A 12,479-nucleotide genomic window follows, 5' to 3' on the forward strand; every position below is an offset into this window, starting at 1 on the left:
TACCAAACATAGAACCTGACAAGGCCAAGCTGACCAAACGTAGAACCTGACAAGGCCAAGTTGACCAAACATAGAACCTGACAAGGCCGAGCCAACCAAACATAGAACCTGACAAGGCCGAGCCAACCAAACATAGAACCTGACAAGGCCGAGCCAACCAAACATAGAACCTGACAAGGCCAAGTTGACCAAACATAGAACCTGACAAGGCCAATAGCTAACAGAGGAAATAATGAAAGAAGAGGGGAGGGAAAGAAAGGATGGACGTTGATTTCTCACATCAAAAAAAGAGGGGGAACAAAATTAAAGAGGCTTTAATCATGTTAGCCCTCTCTCTTCCGCCACCTCTCCTCCATCCTCACCTCCCCATTCCTGCTCCTTCCGTCTCTAGACTATTGATCACACCTGATATTTACCTGCCTCGCTCATTCAGGCCCTCGCTTACACACACACACACACACTTAATCAAATTAATGTATTCGCAGAGCAGCTCTTTCTAATCAAGTGACATCAGAGAGGACTGTGGGTAAGGGGCCTACTGAGCGCGTCAGAGTGCGGTGCTTCACAGCTAAATGGGTCCGGGTGGAAATATACGCTCCATGTCCTATTAAGGCAGAAGGGCTATATCCTTTCATCAGCACGTCTATTACTCCCCCTATCATTTCCCCAAATCTAAAACCCTGTTTTCAATCAACACTAGCAAACAAGTGGCTGTCGGAGAGAGGGAGAGAGATGAAGAGAAAGCAATGGAGATCTCTTTCCCTCTTTCTCTCTGCGATTGGAGCAATTGAACCGTTTTGCATTCTGTGTGTGTGTGATTGTGTGAGTGTGTGTGTGATTGAATCAGTCTCCGAAATGAGGGCTGTTAACTCGAGAAGCTGAGTGTTCTTAACCAAACCCCCCATACCCATCCACCAACTCCTGTGTTCACACATTTACTACAATAAACTGTATGTGTCTTTATACATACAGTATCTCACAAAAGTGAGTACACCCCTCACATTTTTGTAAATATTTGAGTATATCTTTTCATGTGACAACACTGAAGAAATGACACTTTGCTACAATGTAAAGTAGTGAGTGTACAGCTTGTATAACAGTGTAAATTTGCTGTCCCCTCAAAATAACACAACACACAGCCATTAATGTCTAAACCACTGGCAACAAAAGTGAGTACACCCCTAAGTGAAATTGTCCAAATTGGGCCCAAAGTGTCAATATTTTGTGTGGCCACCATCATTTTCCAGCACTGCCTTAACCTTCTTGGGCATGGAGTTCACCAGAGCTTCGCAGGTTGCCACTGGAGTCCTCTTCCACTCCTCCATGACGACATCATGGAGCTGGTGGATGTTAGAGACCTTGCACTCCTCCACCTTCCGTTTGAGGTTGCCCCACAAATGCTCAATAGGGTTTAGGTCTGGAGACATGCTTGGCCAGTCCATCACCTTTACCCTCAGCTTCTTTAGCAAGGCAGTGGTCGTCTTGGAGGTGTGTTTGGGGTCGTTATCATGTTGGAATACTGCCCTGCGGCCCAGTCTCCGAAGGGAGGGCATCATGCTCTGCTTCAGTATGTCACAGTACATGTTGGCATTCATGGTTCCCTCAATGAACTGTAGCTCCCCAGTGCCGGCAGCACTCATGCAGCCCCAGACCATGACACTCCCACCACCATGCTTGACTGTAGGCAAGACACACTTGTCTTTGTACTCCTCACCTGGTTGCCGCCACACACGCTTGACACCATCTGAACCAAATAAGTTTCTTGGTCTCCAGTAATCTATGTCCTTAGTCTGCTTGTCTTCAGCAAACTGTTTGCGGGCTTTCTTGTGCATCATCTTTAGAAGATGCTTCCTTCTGGGACGACAGCCATGCAGACCAATTTGATGCAGTGTGCGGCATATGGTCTGAGCACTGACAGGCTGACCCCCCTCCCCTTCAACCTCTGCAGCAATGCTGGCAGCACTCATACGTCTATTTCCCAAAGACAACCTCTGGATATGACGCTGAACACGTGCACTCAACTTCTTTGGTCGACCATGGCGAGGCCTGTTCTGAGTGGAACCTGTCCTGTTAAACCGCTGTATGGTCTTGGCCACCGTGCTGCAGCTCAGTTTCAGGGTCTGGGCAATCTTCTTATAGCCCAGGCCATCTTTATGTAGAGCAACAATTCTTTTTTTCAGATCCTCAGAGAGTTCTTTGCCATGAGGTGCCATGTTTAACTTCCAGTAACCAGTATGAGGGAGTGTGAGAGTGATGACACCAAATTGAACACATCTGCTCCCCATTCACACCTGAGACCTTGTAACACTAACGAGTCACATGACACCGGGGAGGGAAAATGGCTAATTGGGACCAATTTGGACATTTTCACTTAGGGGTGTACTCACTTTTGTTGCCAGCGGTTTAGACATTAATGGCTGTGTGTTGAGTTATTTTGAGGGGACAGCAAATTTACACTGTTATACAAGCTGTACACTCACTACTTTACATTGTAGCAAAGTGTCATTTCTTCAGTGTTGTCACATGAAAATATATACTCAAATATTAACAAAAATGTGAGGGTGTACTCACTTTTGTGAGATACTGTATGTCTATGTAAGATGTATGTAAGTGGGTGTCAATTCAATGGTAATATTGATTGAACGCTAGTGTGTGTGTGTGTGTGTGTGTGTGTGTGTGTGTGTGTGGAGAGAGAGGTAGAGAGAGATAGAGGTAGAGAGAGAGGTAGAGAGGGGGGGAAAGAACATACGACATTATAAAATGCATGTACACAAACAAGTGTGCGGTTAAAATTGGCAAAATACAAAAACATATCTTTCCACAGGGCCGTGGGGTGAGACAGGGATGCAGCTTAAGCCCCACCCTCTTCAACATATACAGTTGAAGTCGGAAGTTTACATACACCTTAGCCAAATACATTTAAACTCAGTTTTTCACAATTCCTGACATTTAATCCTAGTAAAAATTCCCTGTTTTAGGTCAGTTAGGATCACCACTTTATTTTAAGAATGTGAAATGTCAGAATAATAGTAGAGAGAATGATTTATTTCAGCTTTTATTTCTTTCATCACATTCCCAGTGGATCAGAAGTTTACATACACTCAATTAATATTTGGTAGCATTGCCTTTAAATTGTTTAACTTGGGTCAAACATTTTGGGTAGCCTTCCACAATAAGTTGGGTGAATTTTGGCCCATTCCTCCTGACAGACCTGGTGTAACTGAGTCAGGTTTGTAGGCCTCCTTGCTCGCACACGCTTTTTCTGTTCTGCCCACACATTTTCTATAGGATTGAGGTCAGGGCTTTGTGATGGCCACTCCAATACCTTGACTTTGATGTCCTTAAGCCATTTTGCCACAACTTTGGAAGTATGCTTGGGGTCATTGTCCATTTGGAAGACCCATTTGCGACCAAGCTTTAACTTCCTGACTGATGTCTTGAGATGTTGCTTCAATATATCCACATAATTTTCCTTCCTCATGATGCCATCTATTTTGTGAAGTGCACCAGTCCCTCCTGCAGCAAAGCACCCCCACCGCATGAGGCTGCCACCCCCGTGCTTCACGGTTGGGATGGTGTTCCTTGGCTTGCAAGTACCCCCTTTTTCCTCCAAACATAACGATGGTCATTATGGCCAAACAGTTCTATTTTTGTTTCATCAGACCAGAGGACATTTCTCCAAAAAGTACGATCTTTGTCCCCATGTGCAGTTGCAAACCGTAGTCTGGCTTTTTTATGGCGGTTTTGGAGCAGTGGCTTCTTCCTTGCTGAGCAGCCTTTCAGGTTATGTCGATATAGGACTTGTTTTACTGTGGATATAGATACTTTTGTACCTGTTTCCTCCAGCATCTTCACAAGGTCCTTTGCTGTTGTTCTGGGATTGATTTTCACTTTTCGCACCAAAGTACGTTCATCTCTAGGAGACAGAACGCGTCTCTTTCCTGAGCGGTATGATGAATGCGTGGTCCCATGGTGTTTATACTTGCGTACTATTGTTTGTACAGATGAACCTGGTACCTTCAGGCGTTTGGAAATTGCTCCCAAGGACGAACCAGACTTGTGGAGGTCTACAAAAATTTTTCTGAGGTCTTGGCTGATTTCTTTTCATTTTCCCATGATGTCAAGCAAAGAGGCACTGAGTTTGAAGGTAGGCCTTGAAGTACATCCACAGGTACACCTCCAATTGACTCAAATTATGTCAATTAGCCTATCAGAAGCTTCTAAAGTCACGACATCATTTTCTGGAATTTTCCAAGCTGTTTAAAAGCACAGTCAATTTAGTGTATGTAAACTTCTGACCCACTGGAATTGTGATACAGTGAATTATAATAAGTGAAATAATCTGTCTGTGTCATGAGCCTCTCACTCCACCGGGTTACCACCTTAATTTTCTTCCACTCTGCTCACCACTCTCTCTACTCAGCCTAACTAGCTCCACCTGTCCCTGCTCTGCTCGGCTCTAATTACTCTGCCAGCTGCGCTGCATTACCCACTAACCTCTCCCAGTATTTATAGCCCTGTCTTTCAGCTCTCCTTTGTCAGATCGTCTGCAAAGCTCACACCCGGAACCTGTTTGCTCGCGCTTCTGGCTCACCCTGGTTTTGTGACCCCGGACCTGCCTGGTTTTTGGATACTCTTCTGCCTCAGGAGATCCAGACCTGCTTCTGCCATTACGACTCCTGACTACTCTTCAATCCCGGTAACTCTGACCAGCCTTCTGCCTTGCTACTACGTATTTTGGATTTCCCTTGAACTGTACTGCTGCCTGGTTTCATTCCGCCCCGTTGTGTCTGTGTTTCCTCCCCCCCCCAGGACTTCTGGACCACCAACCACCGGCGTCATCGGACGCATCGCTGCCACTGGGGGGAGGCACAGACCCAGCACATCGGACGGGATAACCCCTGGAGCCTTCACTCACTCCCTACATCCCTTTCCCCTTAAGTTTAAATAAACTTTCTGGTGTGACGCAATTGTGGTCCTCTTGTCGTCTGTCTGAATCGTGACAGTCTGTAAACAATTGTTGGGAAATTACTTGTGTCATGCACAAAGTAGATGTCCTAACCGTCTTGCCAAAACTATAGTTTGTTAACAAGAAATTGGTGGAGTGGTTGAAAAACTAGTTTTAATGACTCCAACCTAAGAGTATGTAAACTTCCGACTTCAACTGTATATCAACGAATTGGCAAGGGCACCCTACTAGAATCTGAAGTCAAATGTCTACTGTTTGCTGATGATCTGGTGCTTCTGTCCCCAACCAAGGAGGGCCAACAGCAGCACCTAGATCTTCTGCACAGATTCTGTCAGACATGGGCCCTGTCAGTAAATCTCAATAAAATAAAAATAATGGTGTTCCAAAAAAGGTCCAGTTGTCAGGACCACCAAATTCCATCTAGACACCGTTGCCCTAGAGCACACAAAAAAGGATACATACAGTACCAGTGAAAAGTTTGTACACACCTACTCATTCAAGGGTTTTTCTTTATTTTTGCTATTTCTTACATTGTAGAATAATAGTGAAGACATCAAAACTATGAAATAACACATACAGTGAGGGAAAAAAGTATTTGATCCCCTGCTTATTTTGTACGTTTGCCCACTGACAAAGAAATGATCAGTCTATCATTTTAATGGTAGGTTTATTTGAACAGTGAGAGACAGAATAACAACAACAAAATCCAGAAAAACGCATGTCAAAAATGTTATAAATTGATTTTAATTTTAATGAGGGAAATAAGTATTTGATCCCCTCTCAATAAGAAAGATTTCTGGCTCCCAGGTGTCTTTTATACAGGTAACGAGCTGAGATTAGGAGCACACTCTTAAAGGGAGTGCTCCTAATCTCAGCTCGTTACCTGTATAAAAGAGACCTGTCCACAGAAGCAATCAATCAATCAGATTCCAAACTCTACACCATGGCCAAGACCAAAGAGCTCTTCAAGGATGTCAGGGACAAGATTGTAGACCTACACAAGGCTGGAATGGGCTACAAGACCATCGCCAAGCAGCTTGGTGAGAAGGTGACAACAGTTGGTGCAATTATTCGCAAATGGAAGAAACACAAAATAACTGTCAATCTCCCTCGGCCTGGGGCTCCATGCAAGATCTCACCTCGTGGAGTTGCAATGATCATGAGAACGGTGAGGAATCAGCCCAGAACTACACAGGAGGATCTTGTCAATGATCTCAAGGCAGCTGGGACCATAGTCACCTAGAAAACAATTGGTAACACACTACGCCGTAAAGGACTGAAATCCTGCAGCACCCGCAAGGTCCCCCTGCTCAAGAAAGCACATATACAGGCCCGTCTGAAGTTTGCCAATGAACATCTGAATGATTCAGAGGAGAACTGGGGGAAAGTGTTGTGGTCAGATGAGACCAAAATCAAGCTCTTTGGCATCAACTCAACTCGCCGTGTTTGGAGGAGGAGGAATGCTGCCTATGACCCCAAGAACACCATCCCCACCGTCAAACATGGAGGTGGAAACATTATGCTTTGGGGGGTTTATTTCTGCGAAGGGGACAGGACAACTTCACTGCATCAAAGGGACGATGGACGGCGCCATGTACCGTCAAATCTTGGGTGAGAACCTCCTTCCCTCAGCCAGGGCATTGAAAATGGGTCGTGGATGGGTATTCCAGCATGACAATGACCCAAAACACATGGCCAAGGCAACAAAGGAGTGGCTCAAGAAGAAGCACATTAAGGTCCTGGAGTGGCCTAGCCAGTCTCCAGACCTTAATCCCATAGAAAATCTGTGGAGGGAGCTGAAGGTTCGAGTTGCCAAATGTCAGCCTCGAAACCTGACTTGGAGAAGATCTGCAAAGAGGAGTTGGACAGTATCCCTCCTGAGATGTGTGCAAACCTGGTGGCCAACTACAAGAAACGTCTGACCTCTGTGATTGCCAACAAGGGTTTTGCCACCAAATACTAAGTCATGTTTTGCAGAGGGGTCAAATACTTATTTCCTTCATTAAAATGCAAATCAATTTATAACATTTTTGACATGCGTTTTTCTGGATTTTTTTGTTGTTATTCTGTCTCTCACTGTTCAAATAAACCTACCATTAAAATTATAGACTGATCATTTCTTTGTCAGTGGGCAAACGTACAAAATCAGCAGGGGATCAAATACTTTTTTCCCTCACTGTATGGAATCATGTAGTAACCAAAAAGTGTTAAACAAATCAAAATATATTTGAGATTCTTCAAATAGCCACCCTTTGCCTTGATGACAGCTTTGCACACTCTTGGCATTCTCTCAACCAGCTTCACCTGGAATGCTTTTCCAACAGTCTTGAAGGAGTTCCCATATATGCTGAGCACTTGTTGGCTGCTTTTCCTTCACTCTGCCGTCCGACTCATCCCAAACCATCTCAATTGGGTTGAGGTCGGGGGATTGTGGAGGCAAACCCAATTTTGATAAACTCCCTTATCTACTGGGTGAAATACCACAGTGTGCAATCACAGCAGCAAGATGTGTGACCTGTTGCCACAAGAAAAGGGCAACCAGTGAAGAACAAGCACCATTGTAAATACAACCTATATTTATGTTTATTTATTTTCCCCTTTGTACTTTTACTATTTGCACATCATTACAACACTGTATATATACATAATATGACACTTGGAAATGTCTTTATTCTTTTGGAACTTGTCGGAGTGTAATATTTACTGTTCACTTTTTATTGTTTATTTCACTTGTTTTGGCAATGTAAACATATGTTTCCCATGCCAATAAAGCCCTTAAATTGAATTGAATTGAGAGAGAGGCAGAGAAGGATGATGTGTAAATCCCCTGGTTGATAATAGTTTGTTGTGATAAGGTCTGAGAGGAAAGGAGAGGCAGCTGAACAACACAGGCTGTCAATATGATTAGTCATTATACTGCATGATAGCATTATCACAACGCTAATTACACTAACTGTTACACTCAGCTAGAGACATTATTTTACATTATAGTCATTTAGCAGACGCTCTTATCCAGAGCGACTTACAGGAGCAATTAGGGTTAAGTGCCTTGCTCAAGGGCACATTGATTTTTTTTTCTCCACCTAGTCGGCTCGGGGATTCAAACCAGCAACCTTTCGGTTACTGGCCCAATGCTCTTAGCCACTAGGCTACCTGCCTAATTACATTATGACAACGCTAATTACACTGACTGTTATACTCAGCTTGAGACGCAACGCTACATCCCCCAGCGACTGGCGTCAGGTGTATGTAGCATGTTGTTATGATGATGATGCGTATATGACAGCATAAGCATCTGTCTCAATGTGTGTGTGATGTATAGGGTGTTAGCGTATGGGTTGAGTCTTCAATGTCTATTAATGGACGTGTGCAGTGTTTGATGTGTGTGTGTGTGTGAGGGTGTGTGTGTGTGTGTGTGTAATTGGCCCTCTATGGCCATGTGATGCACACAGCTGTTGACCCACGATGCTCTGCCTTGGTCAACTACCAACCACGCATCCCTCGGTTAACGTTGCCAACGCAACACACACATACACACCGGACTTGACTGACAGGTGTCGAAGAGGCGTGGCTAACGGTGTTACAGGTAGTTATTGAATTTACAGCGCTCACACACTCCCACACATGTACGCACGCCTTATCATTCGGCTCAGTGCTTTGTTCCTCTACTGACACAATTTCAATTTGCACTACAAATCTGCTGCTTTTTCAGCCTGGCTGCCGAAAGAGCAAACCAGCTGTGAAATTGCCTCTCTGGGAGCGAACAACCTCCCTGCCCCCCGCCCTCCACATACGCACCCCCCCCTCGCTAACTAGCCCCCTCACCAGATCTGCACACACACCACCATAGGGTAGGTGCACTTCCCTTTGCTATGCAAGTGAACCTGAAAAGTATGGTGAGAGAGAGAGAGAAATAATGGGAGCAAAGAGAGAGGGAGGGAGTGGAGACTGGAGAGTGAAAAAGGATGAAAGAGAGAGAGCGAAAAAGAAAGAGAAAGACTAAAAATTAGTCTAAATCACTAAACCACAGCCAACAGTCTAAATCACTAAACCACAGCCAACAGTCTAAATCACTAAACCACAGCCAACAGTCTAAATCACTAAACCACAGCCAACAGTCTAAATCACTAAACCACAGCCAACAGTCTAAATCACTAAACCACAGCCAACAGTCTAAATCACTAAACCACAGCCAACAGTCTAAATCACTAAACCACAGCCAACAGTCTAAATCACTAAACCACAGCCAACAGTCTAAATCACTAAACCACAGCCAACAGTCTAAATCACTAAACCACAGCCAACAGTCTAAATCACTAAACCACAGCCAACAGTCTAAATCCCTAAACCACAGCCAACAGTCTAAATCACTAAACCACAGCCAACAGTCTAAATCACTAAACCACAGCCAACAGTCTAAATCACTAAACCACAGCCAACAGTCTAAATCACTAAACCACAGCCAACAGTCTAAATCACTAAACCACAGCCAACAGTCTAAATCACTAAACCACAGCCAACAGTCTAAATCACTAAACCACAGCCAACAGTCTAAAACGGGCCACAGAAAAACCTAAATGACTCCTAGAAATGCCTCTGAAATTAGTATTATATTCAGACAGGTACTGAGATGTCAATGACTATATGGATTACTACATGACAAGACAAGTGTGTGTGTGTATGTGTGACTGTTAGTCTCATTCTGATAGTATCTGCTGTGCTACAGGCCTACAGTATAGACTGCAGTCAGCCATCACTACTAATCCATAACCACTGGAGCTACATCGAAAGGTTGCATGCTATATACTCCCCCTAGACACTGCTAAGCTACAGATTCAGTCGCCCCCTTACACACACACACACACACACACACACACACACTGCAGCTGTGAATGAGAGAAGAGAGAGAGAGAGAAATCCCTGTGCTGCTGTGTGATGTGATATCTGATATGGTTTAACGCGGATGTTGTAGCGTTGGGTTGAATCCTCCAGGCGATCGTCTTCACAAGCCTCCATAATGAGTCAATATATGTAAATCTTTATTAGCCAAACACTGCAGGAAACAAAGACTTTTAACTGGCTCCACTGCTCGCTAGCGCAGCCCTGCACCAATGGGTAATTTCTCCCCATTCACAAGGCATAATTGCCTGCTATTTAAAGATATTCATGCTCAATTTTTGAAATTAATTTCAATTGGGTGAAAATGTAGAAATGTCAGCTTCAGTGAAAAGGATTTGATTTCAATTATCCTCGCTCAAAGGCCCTGTGATTTCCAAATACACTTAAGCGAAATTATGACAAGAATTTTTGTTCAGTGAATTTCAGTGTTTAAAGAGCGATTAGGCGATAATGGGGCGGCTTTGAGCCAGGAGTGAATGCAGCCGTCTCCCTTTGAAAGGCACTCAATTATCTCTGATTGCTCCAGCTATAATTTATCAAATAGAGATACCTGCTATTGCCGTAATTTGTGTGAAAATTTACATGCTGCAATTTCCACTAGAGAGGAAAAAATTGCTTTAATGGGCGCATCAATGAAACAGAGGGCGTGAGAGAGAGAGAAGGAGGGAGAGAGAGGAGGGAGAGAGAGAAAGAGAGACGGAGAGAGAAGGAGGGAGAGAGAGAGAGGGAGAGAGAGAGAGAGAGAGAGAGAGAGAGAGAGAGAGAGAGAGAGAGAGAGAGAGAGAGAGAGAGAGAGAGAGAGAGAGAGGGGGAAGGGGAGAGGGAATGAGGGAAGGAGAGAGGGGGAAGGAGAGAGAGAGAGAGAGGGAAGGAAAGAGGGGGAAGGAGGGGGGAATGAGGGAGGGTGGGAGAGAAAGAGAGGGAGAGGACTCAGCACATCTGATGAACTGAAAAAAAAGAAGTAAAAATGAGAAAATTAGAGAGAGAGAAACAGCACATCAGATATAAAACTAAAGAGAGGGAGAGTGTTAAAGAAGGAGAGAGAAAGAGAGAAATGTAATTTAATGAAAATATTACAAATTTCACCTGTGCATAACTCCCTCAAATTACTAACCAATCAACAAGAGTGGCTATTACTCCTCTATTACATGGAGATCAGAGCGAGAGAGAGAGAGAGAGAGAGAGAGAGAGAGAGAGAGAGAGAGAGAGAGAGAGGAAGAGAAAGAGGGAGTAGGGAGAGAGACTGGGGGGTGGGGTGAGCAAGCGAGGAAGAGAGAGAGAAAGAGAGGGAGGGATTGAGAGAGGGGGAGAGAGCAGGAGGAAGGGAGAGGAAAACATCACTGAAAATACCATCACTTTATACCATCACGAGGCGATGGTATAAAGAGGAAGAAGAAAGGAAGCAGAAATAAAAGAATAGAAGGATCAGAAAATAAAGGGAGAGGGGAGAAAGAGGGATGACTGATAATGAGATAGAGAACGAGAAAATAAGGGAGGAATAAAAGAGAATGGAGAGGTGGAAGCGAGCGGGCGAGGAGAGAAAGGAGGGAGCAGGGGAGAACATGCTGGATGGGGGGAGTGGAGGAGAGGAAAGGTGGGTTAAGGGTAGAGCGGTGAGTTAAATGTTTTATTCAGCCAGCAGTTTAACGTTGCAGGGCCCTCAGGCACAGAGAAGGACGCCTAAGTGGCCGTGGTGACAAGACAAATTGGCCTTTTGGGTTTCAACCTGTCGCCACACAACTCTACACACTGCTAGAGAGGGAGAGAGAGGGGGAGAGAAGGGAAGAGAGAGGAGTGAGGGGAAGAGAGAGAAGTCAGGGGAAGAGAGAGGAGTGAGGGCAAGAGAGGAGAAGACAGGGGAAGAGAGGAGAAAACAGGGGAAGAGAGGAGAAGACAGGGGAAGACAGGGGAAGACAGGGGAAGAGAGGAGAAGACAGGGGAAGAGAGGAGAAGACAGGGGAAGAGAGGGGAAGACAGGGGAAGAGAGGAGAAGACAGGGGAAGAGAGGAGAAGACAGGGGAAGACACATGGGAAGAGAGGAGAAGACAGGGGAAGAGAGGAGAAGACAGGGGAAGAGAGGAGAAGACATGGGAAGACAGGGGAAGAGAGGAGAAGACAGGGGAAGAGAGGAGAAGACAGGGGAAGACAGGGGAAGAGAGGAGAAGACAGGGGAAGAGAGGAGAAGACAGGGGAAGACAGGGGAAGACAGGGGAAGAGAGGAGAAAACAGGGGAAGAGAGGGGAAGAGAGGGGAAGACAGGAGAAAGGGAGCTTGGAGGGAAGGTGGGAGAAAGAGGGGAGGGAGAGAACTACAGGAGAAAAATAAATTGAAACGTCTGCCATAAAATGAGAGGGAGAGAAACATCAGATGAAGAGAAGGAAAAGACAGAAATAAATACAAAATTCACCCTTCAGGCTAACTTGGTCTTCATAAAGGAGATAAGTTTTAAACTAACAGTGAACCTCCTACGGACACACACACGGCTGTAACAGGCCCGTGCAGAGAACAGAGGATACTCTTAACAGTGTGTGTATGTTGTACTTCTACATTCAGTACAAGAGAGTGTGTGTGTGTGTGTGTGTGTGTGTGTGTGTGTGTGTGTGTGTGTGTC

Source organism: Coregonus clupeaformis, chromosome 7 (assembly GCF_020615455.1).
Source record: "Coregonus clupeaformis isolate EN_2021a chromosome 7, ASM2061545v1, whole genome shotgun sequence".
In the NCBI taxonomy this organism is placed as follows: Eukaryota; Metazoa; Chordata; class Actinopteri; order Salmoniformes; family Salmonidae; genus Coregonus; species Coregonus clupeaformis.